The sequence below is a fragment of the Gambusia affinis genome, linkage group LG01, assembly GCF_019740435.1.
Source record: "Gambusia affinis linkage group LG01, SWU_Gaff_1.0, whole genome shotgun sequence".
Classification (NCBI taxonomy): Eukaryota; Metazoa; Chordata; class Actinopteri; order Cyprinodontiformes; family Poeciliidae; genus Gambusia; species Gambusia affinis.
In genome coordinates, this window is record NC_057868.1 from 25,184,781 (window position 1) to 25,197,711 (window position 12,931).

General features: G+C 39.4%; 2 long non-coding RNA genes across 4 annotated transcripts in view; both read left to right on the forward strand.

Annotated features, from left to right (window-relative positions):
* Positions 1-12,931, forward strand: part of LOC122833757 — a 105,371-nt gene that overhangs the window by 41,616 nt on the left and 50,824 nt on the right. The window lies entirely within an intron of this gene.
* LOC122833752 overlaps positions 6,588-12,931 on the forward strand; it is a 35,904-nt gene continuing 29,560 nt past the window's right edge. Inside the window, exon 1 of one of the 2 annotated variants that reach the window (XR_006371050.1) lies at positions 6,588-12,007. This is a non-coding gene — a long non-coding RNA (uncharacterized LOC122833752). The remainder of the gene's footprint in view (positions 12,008-12,931) is intronic. The other variant, XR_006371051.1, reaches the window with a different exon arrangement.

Below are 12,931 nucleotides of genomic sequence, written 5' to 3' on the forward strand. Positions count from 1 at the left end.
AAATTCACTCTGCTTCTTAGGTCCTACTGCTTGTAAAGTTTTTATATTGATGACAGTTTTTAACATTTGTGACACATACATTTGAGCTTGACAAATAAAAAATGCCATTCCAGTTCAGTTTTGTTTTGGGAAAAATGCATGTGCATCTGAACAATTGATTTATTCGTTACTTCATCCCACCTGCATGTAATTCAAAGAGCTGAGTTGTTAATAAATTGGGCCACTTCTGAAGGCACTTGGTAACAGTCAACAAATCAAAAAAAAAATAAGTTTTTTTTTTTTTTTTTTTAGATTTTCATTTGCAAAGACAAATTATAGACCTGTATGCTTCTTCGTCCACTTCACAATATATCACAATACATTGAATTTTGTGACGTGAAAAGGTCTATAGGGTTTGAATGCTTTTGCAAAGGACTTTATTCTTTCTGAAATGGACTTCTCAGGCATGAGCTGCGATTTCCAAATGCTGCTAAAACAACTGCAGGATAAATATTTACACCAAGTCCAAACAGCGAGTGGTTCAACTGTATTCAGTGTAAGCTTTTACAAGCCTGCTTATTGCTGTGAGAAATGGAGATGAGCCGGTCTGCAACGAGTCTCTGTAACACTACCCATTAGACCTCTGAGTGCTGAAATGTGCTTACAGCTGTACGCTGGTGTCCCATCCACCGCCCCCCTCCCAGACTGCAGAGGAGCTGAGACACAGCATGGCTGCAGGGTTGGTGGTTTAATGCCTTACTTTACTCTTACAGGTGATGCTGTGTAGGGCTGAACTGAGCAGCCGGTTTAGAGTTTGGTCATCAGGTCAGCGGCCTCCGTGCTTTTTGGATCTCGTGGAAGGTAGCGCCTCACCTATGAATTCCTGCATCTCTGTGTCACAACATTTTTCCATAAGTCTCTCAGTGTTATTCTTGTGTTTGTTTTTCAAACTTTGTGTGACAAACATGTTTATGAGATCTAAGATCTTTGAAACTCTAGACTTTTTTCATTTTGTCCATTATGTGATGAAAAAGGAATATTTACAACATGTGGACTGTTAGAGATTCTGTCACAGATCATAACTATGCAGCTTTCTATTTATCTCCTCACGATTTTCTTTCTCATTCCCTCACAGACGTTTGATATCCGGTCCTCGAGCCTCCCTGCTTCTGCATTAAACAATCTTCTGACATAACTGCCCTCACCTATTAAGGTCTACTAAGATAAGCTGCTGGAATCTCCTGCACAGGGTTTGTTTTCACACAGAGTTGACACTGAGGGGAGGGAGAGGTACGATGCAGAGAGGTGGATGGGAGGTGACAGAAGCTATGTGTATGCCGTCTCTATGTCCACATGTCTTCTTGGACAGCCATCATACCTGCAGTTTACATGTGCCAATCTGGAAACCTTTAATATCAATGAGGACTTGAGCTTTCTTCTTTCATTTGTAGAGGTCCACACAGTTTTGCTGGTGGGCAGGGATTTATAAACGTTTACCATCTTTTCCTTGCAAGGACTGGACATTTGATTAAGTCACACAGGACCGGGGGATCAAACGTAGCCAATGTGGAGCACAGGTAGGAGATGAACTCCGTCACCCTCCAATCCTTGTGTGTGTGTCGACATGTGGTTTCTACATTACATTTCACACTTTTTTCTCTCTGAGGAGTTTTCTTTACTTTATAAAAAAAAAAAAAAAATCAAGTTTTGAGCAGCAAAATCTTTTTGACGTTGCAAAAATTCTCCTGTTCCGACAGGTCTCAGAAGGTTTTGTGCTGACAAGAAAATATGCCTGAAGTGCTGGCCATACTATTGGCATGCCTGGTAAAGATGTGTTGAAATGACTGAGGCAAATTAATCTTTTAATGGAAGAGCAGAAACTTACACTAGTATAATTTTTTTCAAAATTGTGCTTCCTGAAGCACTTGATTTAGATTTGCCACTGGTAACACCTATAGATTTTAATCGACATTTACTTTTCCATTTTGAGATCACAGAAAATTTCTGAAACTAACTGGACGAAACTATGATTACCAAGTTTCCATAATAACCATAAGAACTATGCCAGAATAAAACCCTTCTGCCCTCACAAATATAAATCTGTGGGGGGACTTTGATTGGTCTGACAAGACAAAGATTGGACTTTTGTGAACAAAAGCTCCAGATGGGAGTGAATGAAAATAAATAATGAATATTTGGAAAAGTTTACCATGCTCATTGTTAGGTAAGCTGTTGGACCTGTGATGCTATGGGCCCGTATGTCTTACAAAGGCCTCTGCAATCTTGTTAAAGTGCACAGCATCATAAACTCCTTAAATTATTAGAGCATTTTAAATAATAATCTCATAGTGTCTGAGAGAAAACTAAAAAGTTTCACTAGCAAGATCCGAAACACCTAGCGAATAAAGACAGAAATGTGAAAACAAACACAGAATCAGGCTTATTCAACGGTCAGGTCAGTTTTCAGACCAAGATTCTTTCAAAGAGCTGAGGAGTGAGGTGAGGAGAAAAATAAAGAAAGGGTTCTCTTAGTGACCTAGAGAAGCTTAGAAAGGGAAATGTCATTGCTGCTTGGTCAAAGGCTGAAATGCGATAGAAGATTATGTGCAGCCCAACTCACGAAAGGGGGTTGTATTGATGTTAGGGTTTAAATAACATTAAATCAGTGTTTTTGAAAAGTACCAGCATGCTGAGTTAGTCTCATTAATTTATATTATAGCTTTAACTAATATATTGTTTTCTAATCACATAGAATTAACTAATACGTGGTTTGAGGCAAGTCTGAAAGAATAAAGACTAAAGCATGACGTGAGGAAAACTGATGCTGGTTTTCACTCAAGTGAGGAATGTCAGAGCTTTAAAAATAGGTTGATATTTGGGGAGCATAAGAAATGCCTTCATTGTCTTCATAAATACTCTCACAAACTAAAATAAAGCATCACCTTAGAGCATAAATGTTACATCTACTTTAGATAACTTTCCATGTCTTGCGATCAAAATGTTTGAATTATATAAGCGATTTTGCAGTAAATGTGTGCTGTGAGTCCATCTAGGAAGAAGGACATGCTGTCCACCAGCGCTGGTGTAAAATGTCAAGGGTGTGTGAGAATGTGACGGTCAACATCTACATTCTCCATTTCTGCAGGCAAGTGTGGATTCACAGGTCAGCCAATCCCTCCTGTGCACATATCAGCACATCCTGGGAAATCCCTAAGGCTCCCTAACTGTCTTCGTGACTTAAGGTTTAAAATGAGGAGAAATTTTATTCAAGAAAAATTTAAACCAACTCAGACAACCATTGAAACTAAACTAACAAATGAAGGTATATAAATTAAGCATGCTTAATGTGTTAGGATCTTGTTTTTTTTTAGTTTGTTATGGGTTTTGTTATTTGTGGTCTTTAGTTCTTATCTCTATTAATTTTGCTTTGTTTATACTTTCACTCCAGTTCCTTCTTACTTATTCTAATTATGCTTACTTGTAATGTCTAGTCCTTTTTAGTTATTCGGTTTATTCATGTTTCTTTGTTTTGCTATGTTGTTAGATTCATTTCCTTCCAATCAGTTTGCCAATCAGCCCAGATCTATTGTTCCAGCATTCACTCTCCCAGTATTTGATCACGCCACTTTCATTCACTCCTCACTAGTCACTCGTTGTGTTTCCTTGCTGGTATTTCCCCATGACCTACATTTTTGTTCTGTTCTGGATCCATGTGCAACCGGTGATTTTTCTAAGTTTTCAGTTTTCAGAACATTCAATATGATCAATACTCCCAGCTCCTGTTTGCAGTTTTGGTTCACCCTACGAACACTTCATGACATGATGATTCTCCAACTTACTGTGAATGTTCTCAGAGGGGTACCAACCCTGCAAACCTCAGAAAGTCAATATCCACTTCAGTACCATTTAACAATGCTGAACATCTCTGCACTAGGTAGATTTGGATTGCCAGATTTGTTCTTCTTTGCAAATTGAGGAACATCATGCAACTACTTTTTAATGCCACAGTGACAGATTTCTTTGTTGTCCAAATTTTCCTTTTTGAATCTCAACCAAGCAGTCACATCTTCAGCAACGCAGTAATTTATTCCTGAGGAAAAGCTGAACATGGATGCAAACGTTCAACCTGCTGACTGTGTTTCCTGCACATTTCCACATCTTATCAATAGTCTAAATTTAGTGGGACAATTATCTCTCACTGTGGAAAACTGATATATGTCAGACTTACAGACTCTGGCCAGTTCATTGGGAATAGAGAGGTGCTTGTTTTCATGCAGAGCTGAATTACATGTTGCTTGTTCAGCTGACCTTTGACCTTCATGGGCAACCTCTAAATTCATCACAGCAGTGCCAAGAGACACCCAATGCATAATATATGGTCATAGTGCAGGCTATGTGTCAGTGTACTATTTAAGAAGAGAAATGAACTGAGAAACATTTGTGGAAAGTCACAAAGTCTTTCGGATGTGTAGCTGCTGACATATGAGCAGAATCTATGTTGTGATTTCTCAGAGAATTCAATCTCCTGCTTGGAAATAAGTTAAAACATGTCTTTTGACCTTTAGAGAATGCACATTTAGTCTGTTTCCTTGACAGGAGAGATTTAAGATGATATATCTTGCCTTTATTGGGATAGTTTGCATTTTTCCTTCAAGTGTGACTTCTCCATGAAAGACTCTTATTTGTCGGCAAGGTAATTAAAAGTCTCCCTCTCTGCTGATAAAAAAAAAAAAAAAACGTTTCAGTGAGGGTAGCAGGATCTATTAACCCACAATGGCTCTTTTGCAGAGTGACTTTTCCTGCTTATATACGGTTTTCTGACTAAGGGGCATAACCAGTGTTTTCTCATTTCTGTTGTTCCTTGTTTCCCCTTAAGAGTGTCAGCTTGACTATGAGAAAATAAAATATTTCTTTGGTTACATGCTGGGATCAGTCTCACTGGTCTGTGGGAATAATTTTAGAAATCTTGGAATTCCTGAGCATAGTATTTACTCATGTGTTAACCTGATCGGACCAATAGAGGGCAGCAAACTTACTCAGCTTGTAAACCCAGTGTAGCACTTTCCTCGACTTTCCAGGAATAAAACTGGTGTGTAAAAATCTGTATTTTACTTTATGTTAAACAATAGACATAAAGATCAGAACTACGTCAACTAAAATTGTTTAAATATGTTGTTCCTGCAGCACTTAAAGTCAAAATAGGCATGTCTGATACATGACTGCGAGTGGGTGGATGAGGAGGTGACTCATGTATCCTGCAGCTCAGGGAGAAATTTAGATAGATGACAGCTAACTCTGATCAAATTTCCCCACCTAACACAAACATGGACAACACCAAAGGATCTACAGAGTTTGTTGTAGCTGTTTTAAAAACTAGGTAGTTCTTCAGGTCAGGTGTATAATAACTCACTTCTCTTAAGCATTTTGTTTCTGTTGTTCAGTCAAGGTACTGAAAATCTACACCAGTGAATTGCCCAGGTTCAATTCTCACATCTAAAATCCTCACAAAGGATTTTCCTCAAAAAGGAATGAGGAGTCTTTAAATTGCAGCTGAATTTTAAAGCAACTAAATTTTTTGATTACAAAGAAAGTTCCACATACAGAGGAATATATCACATAGCTTATTCACAGGTTAAATCCATGTGAACAGAAATCCATCCATCCATCCATCCATCCATCCATCCATCCATCCATCCATCCATCCATCCATCCATCCATCCATCCATCCATCCATCCATCCATCCATCCATCCATCCATCCATCCATCCATCCATCCATCCATCCATCCATCCATGAATGAATGAATGAATGAATGAATGAATGAATGAATGAATGAATGAATGAATGAATGAATGAATGAATGAATGAATGAATGATCATGAGGGACTGCTGCCTTTCTCCAGCAGTCATTGAATGAGAGGCAGTATAAACCCTGAATAGGTTGCCAGTCTATCACAGCGCAGCTCTTGCACGTCAGCTTCCGTGTTCGGGCATAAGCGGCTCAGTCGCTTCGGTCTATTAAGAATGGCATTTTACACTATAGGTCAAGTGGCCAACCCTGGTCCTCCAGAGCGGTGTCCTGCAACTCTTAGATGTATCTCTACTTCAACACACCTGAGTCAAATAATGAGGTCATTAGAAGGACTCTGGAGAACCTGACTGCACTTGGGAGGTGATTCAGCTCTTGGATTCAGGTGTGTTGGATCAGGGATACCTCTAAGAGTTGCAGGACACTGGCTCTCGAGGACCAGGGTTGGCCATCTCTGCTATAGGTGCTTGCAGGACTTGCCCAAGGTGACAATTAATGATGTACATCGATCCAAAGCCCCAACAAGTAAGCTGAGAAGGATTTTAAGGGGAGTTTTACTTTCTTTAAACTTTGTAGCTAACATTAACTTTAGCTTATGCTAGTAGGCATTATTCTCGACATTTTTCTTGTAAAATTGTGCTATTTAAGTAGCTAAACATTTTAATCAATTCTAACGGACAATGTTTTTCCTTGACGTTGTACTTATTTTCAAGTATATTATATGTGTTTATTGTAACAGAGACCATGTGACGGGGGAATGACACAACAAGCCCCATAGTTTCAGAGTTCGAGTTCAGCTGACTGTGCAGGTTCAAAGTGGTTACTTTTGGAAAAATATGGACTTGTTCCTTAAGGTCTCCATGTTATTTAGTTTTATTACGTTTGCATGCTTCTTGTGAAGAGCTGGAATGGCATGGTGTTTACAGCAGTGTGTATAGGCAGATCAGTTGCTCGGCTGTTTGGCTCTTGTCTGCCCACTCGTTCCCATACACTCGCTCTTTGAGGCTGAATACAGATGTGATTCACACAGGAGACTGCTCCTTTATTTATCATCCCCCGTAGTTTTAGGCTGAAGAAGCTAATCCGGAGTGAGGTGAAGGTTGCAAATTTTGTTGTCCAGTGAATATTTACGAGCCACCGTCTTCTTAATTCAGGGTCCATGAAAACTTTGAAAGCCGATTATATTAGGAAAACAACAATGTTCGCAGTATTGCTTTATGTCTGCAATATGACTTTGTCTTTTCTAGCTGTCATGGTAACACACAGCGGTTCTGTATTTCACTCATGCGGATGTGACGTCAGCGCCGTACGTGCAAAGACCCCATTGAGAAAGAGAATACAAATCAATAGACACATAAATCAAATAATTAAAGAACTGAGAAAACATATTTCTATATTGAGAAAATTCTGAAATGATAGAAATATCTAAAACTTCTAAAACATGTCCCAGGAGTCTGCAGTCTTTACAATCTAATGAGTAAAATAAAACACGTTTAGATTATAAATCTAAACAATTATAAAGGTCACATGACCTTTATAATTGTTTATCATTTTTTGGTAAATAGATGCTATAGATTAAAAAAAACCCCACCATTCTGGAAGAGAAAAATAAAAATAGAAATTGATACATTTTGTACCAATTTTCATCCCATCGTTTAAATATACGATCGGTGAAATCGTAGGTATAAAAAGTATATAGTTTCCAACCTAAAGTAGAAAAAGTAAATCCAGAAAAAAATTACTGGTCCTTTTACTGACATTATTTAATTATTCCATGACAAACTGAAAAAAAAATCCTTAAAACCTGTATTTGCTGTTAAATCTAAATTAGTTGGTCCTCAGCCAAAGCTATTGAAAACCATTGTGGAAGGTTGGAGAACCCCGCATAAACCGTAATATTTAACATAGAAATAAAAATAATGTAGAATATTTGTAATAATAAATAATGCTATTGAATTGTATAAGCAGTATTTGCCTCTAAATAATTTGATTATTATTACCTGTTTCTTTATATGGTAGTAGTGCACCTTCTGTACTTGATCTCAGTTCATTCATCTACCAACTTCCTGCTCTTCTACCTACCCAGTCATCTCCTCTGTCCCCTCCCCAGTGACCCTCACCCTTCCCCTGTCCCTTGACTTTCCTCCCCTGCGTTTTCCTTGCCCGGTTTTCTTGCCTATGGATGATACAGGATACCCATGCTCCAATTTCACCCTCTCATCATGACATCCATTAAAGTGGCGCTCAGTCCTGGGCCCCTGTTGGCCTGACAGCACATTAGCCCTCGGCCCATTGAACGCCAACAAGGACCAGCTCTGAATTATTGATACCAACACAACTAATGAAGAAACCCTATCTCAGCTCTTTTTTATTTCTCTCTCTTTCTCACACACAGACACACACACCTCTACACACACAGTTTGAATGCCCAGAGAAACATACACACACAGCTTTTTTGATGTTAACTATCATCCCACCTGCTTGCATCTCATTTAGAGAAACGCATATTCTCAGTTCCTGCAGAACACTGAATTCCTGTTCTTTTCAACAAAATGTTTGCTCGGTTGCCCAAAATGCTGATGAGGGACTGTTGATATTTTTCTCTTTGATTCTAGGTGATATTTGCATATTTATATCTACAGGTGCTTTGTTTTTAGGAGCTTTTTGTCATATGATTTTATACAGTCTCTGATAAGTCTGATTGGGTGTTTGTGGCATTAAAGTCTGCCTCTGTTTACATACAAAGTCATACAGCGTCTTTCAAAACAATTCAACCATTTTACATTTTTTCACATTGCAGCCAAACATTGAATTTTATGAAAAGAACTTACACAAATTTGTGCAGAATTGTCAAGTGCTAGGAAAATGATGCATGGTTTCCAAAATGTTTTCTCAGTAAAAGCATTTCAATCATTGACACTCACATTTTGCTGCAATTATTAGGGTTGTTGATCTGATGTAAGGTGAACATCTGACCTAGCCTCATGTCTTCTTGAGCTTCTATCACAGTAATGACTGTAGTTAGAAGGATGTGTCATAATGTTTTAGATTTGTTCCTGGTTCAACACTCCTGAATCAAATGATGGAATATTTCCAAGCCTTTGTAGATCTTGAGTCAGCTGTGTTGGAGCAGGGACCAAAATGAGAACTGCAATTCACTGATGCTTCAGAAGCTGCCCAGCATTTAGCTTGATCAGTCTTCTGGTCAAATAACTCAGAGCAGTGTTCCTGTCCATGCTGAAGAATATCATCCTCCTGTATGACTCTGTAAAATCACGTTTCACCCAAATACAGAGTGTTCAGTATGATATGATGTGGTGTTTTTTCCATAAAACAGTGTCTTTCCATAAAAACAGTGTTTTGCGAGAGAAGGTCCACAAAATTAGTTTAATTCTTCTTACAAGACGTCTTGTGGTTTCTTTACAGTAACAACTTTGGAAGATTAGAGTCAGTGACCATGTGTACACAAGTTTCTAATATACTTCCTTCTATTCATCCCATCATCTATACCAGCCGTCAAAGGTAATGCAGTAGCTGGTGCCTATCAGTGGTCATTGGGCAATAGCGTGTGTGTGTGCACCCCCGCACACACACACGCCTAACTAACAATAATGATTCTTGACTATTGGAAGAACATAAAATATCTATGTAGAAATACTCCAGACCTTTATTCAAACATAGGACCTTCTGGCTTAAAAGGAAATGTATTACCAACTGCTCCACCTTGCTAATATAAGACAATAAGAGTTTCTCAAAAACTATTTTATAATTTCTCCTTTAACAAAAATTTCCAGAAATGTCTTCACTCATACCAAAAACAAACAACCAAGGTAGATGATCTTTTAAAGTTTTTTCTAATTCACTGTAGCAAATCCCTGAAACACAGAACAGCTGGATTGATACTGAAATTACACTACATAGGTGGACTTTTTCCTGTTTTACTTTTCGGGCGCGATGGTGGCGACGGCAGTAAGAGTTTGCCCTGCAGGTGGACGATTCAATTCCCACTCCATCCACCTCAGTTGTGTCCTTGGGAAAGAAGCTTGATCCACCTTGCCTGCTGTTGATCAGAAGAGCCGATGGCAGAAGCCTGTGGCAGGCTGGGCAGCTGTGGCAGCAATTCAGTAGCTTGCCACTGATCATCAGTGCACAAATGGAAATGATTGGTTTTATTGTAAAGCGTCTTTGAGAACCCTTTGAGGATTGAAAAGGACTGCATAAGTCTGACATCATTTCATTATTTAATTTCCCTTTGGTACCAATGAAGTATTTTTTAATTTGAATTGAACTTGAATTTTCTAATTTGGTGATAAAGTGACTTCTAAAGGGAATTCACTTCACTATATTGATTTTGAGGTATCAAAGTAAAACACACTGAATGGCATAATTTCCTAAATTCTATTTGACAAAAGTTTAAAAATCATACATCATCATACATTTCTTCCACTCTACTGTATATCTCATATAATTAAAACAAAACACACTCAGGTTCAAGGGGTTTGAAGTCATTTCCAAGGTACCATGGAGGTATGCAGCGGAGCTCCTTCACAGAGAGGTACTGGAGGTGTCAGCCCATCTCCTTAGTATTCACTCCAACATCCTTTGACTCACAGCCTCAGCCTGAGAGCGTGAGAATGAAAGTGGGAGAATACAGTTAGAAAATAAAAAAGCAAAACATCAGACAGCTTTCTGCTGTCGCCTCAGGCTCACGTGGTTATATCTGTTGTGTTTGCAAGCAGGCCAGCCCAAGGGGATTAGTTTTTTTGACAGTTTTGTTAAGCCTTCTCTAACGCACCAAGCTATTCGGTAATGTCGGGGCTGTGATTTTAGAAAACGTCTCTCCCAAGCTGTCCTATGATTTCTCCTTCATGAAGGAGAAACTGGAAGGAGGAAGCAGTTCGGGAACATGACAGCGGACATTTTTCTGAGTGGCTTCTTAGTGTGGTGGAATTGGACCATAAAACAACTGTCTGTGAAGCTCCTCTTCAATTAGTGAATGCCTTGCTGAGGTCCTGCTTAATTCTCTCCTGGCTCTGACAGCTTTCCTCTCTCTTTGTCTGCGTTTCCTTCTGGTCGTCTCTTCTTGTCTCCACGTCTCTTCATCCCTCTGTCAGTTTGTGTTTAGTTTAATCTCTCCCCCTCCTTTTTCTGCTTCCTCCGCTCTGTCGCTTCCCATTTCATCTCTTCTTTTTTTTTCCCCTGGCATCCCCCCCACCCACCATTCCTCTCTTCCCCACAGCTCTCCCTGTCTGAATTCCAATCCCTCTGACAAAAGCTCAGACGATAAAATGTCTAACTTTGCTTGAAAGGGTCAGGAGATGGAAGGAGGGAAGGACAAATAAAAGGTTAATCCTTTAACAAGTCCACATAGGTGTGGAGTCAAAGGACAGAGAGAGAGGGGAGGGCAGGAGAGGGAAGAGGTGGAGAACAAGTGCTGTAAACAGATGTAGGAGACTGGGCTCTTACAGGGGGTGAATGTGAAAAATGAGAGGGAGATGGCATTTTCAGTCAAGCTCTGTCTCTCTGTTAGAGAATTTTCGGAATTATCATTTTGTTTTTACTTTAGGTGAAATTCAGTCTAATTAAAGTGTTCTCTTTCCTTGTGTGTATCTTCTGACCTGGAGGTCAGGCTTGCCTGTTAATTCTGTGTTCTCAGACCCTAAATTCTTATCAACCAGAAAGCCCTCTAAACTGCCTGTGAGCAGTCGTATTTTGTTTTGTTAACAGCTTGACCGAGATTTGAACCGGGCTCAGATCGCAGATTAGTTATCACACCTGGAAATGGGTTGCTGGTTGTTTAGGTTACATGTTTTACGACCTCTGTTGTTTTTACTAATTGCCCCTTGGCTGTTTTTCTTTGACAATAAAACAGGAGCTCGGGTGGAAGGAGATCAGAACTCTTTCTGAACGGCTTGGAGAAGCTGTTCGGAGAATTCTCCTTTTGCAAAAGCTTTATCATAAAATTCATATATACGTTGTCTGTGGTTCTTTATTTAGGTTCAAGGAAAAGTACCTATCATTTTGGTGCGAAACCGGGATCTCTCCTCCCCGCTGCCAGGCAGAGGAAGACGCGCTGAATCCGTGTATGCGGCCAGAGTCAACTGGACCTGGAAAGAAAGACCAGGAAGCAAATTCTTCGCTGGGCCAGCTACGCATGTCCGACTTTGTCTGCCAGCGGAGTGGCGAGATCCGACTGGACAACCAGACAACTACAGAAACGTAGGTGAATTTTAAAACAAAGGACGGCGGAGTCCTCACGAGACACTGATCGCTTAAGTTCCGTAACAAAAGGATGTGAGTCCTGCTAGAAGCTTAAATTCGTAATAGGTTTGAGTCCTTGTCAAATATCAGTTTGACTAAATGAAGGTTTGAGTCCTTGTCAAATATCAGTTTGACTAAATGAAGGTTTGAGTCCTTGTCAAATACCAGCTTGACTAAATGAAGGTTTGAGTCCTTGTCAAATACCAGCTTGACTAAATGAAGGTTTGAGTCCTTGTCAAATATCAGTTTGACTAAATGAAGGTTTGAGTCCTTGTCAAATATCAGTTTGACTAAATGAAGGTTTGAGTCCTTGTCAAATATCAGTTTGACTAAATGAAGGTTTGAGTCCTTGTCAAATATCAGTTTGACTAAATGAAGGTTTGAGTCCTTGTCAAATATCAGTTTGACTAAATGAAGGTTTGAGTCCTTGTCAAATACCAGCTTGACTAAATGAAGGTTTGAGTCCTTGTCAAATACCAGCTTGACTAAAGAAAGGTTAAAGTCCTTGTCAAATATTATTTTGACTAAAGAAGGGTTGGAGTCCCAGTTGACTGAGTTTCAACTAAAGGCAAAAGGAACGGCTTTTAGAGCCGCCTTATTTACAGGACGCTCCTTAAGGGTAAGTCCTCACGTAAGATAGGAAGTTTGTAATACTGTTTTGTTATTGCTGTGTTGATATTGGTGTTTTTGTCTGCTGCTTTGTTGATGTGTGTGTATGAAGGAGTGAATGGTGCTTCTCTCTCTGGGAGTAAACCTCTCTGCCTTCGGAATTAGGATCCAAAGTGAAAAACCGCTTGGAAGCTAGGCTCCAAGTAGAAGCCTGTTTTTCAGAAGGCACTGAGCGCTGATTTACAGCACTTTCTCTGAGAAAGCACAAAATAC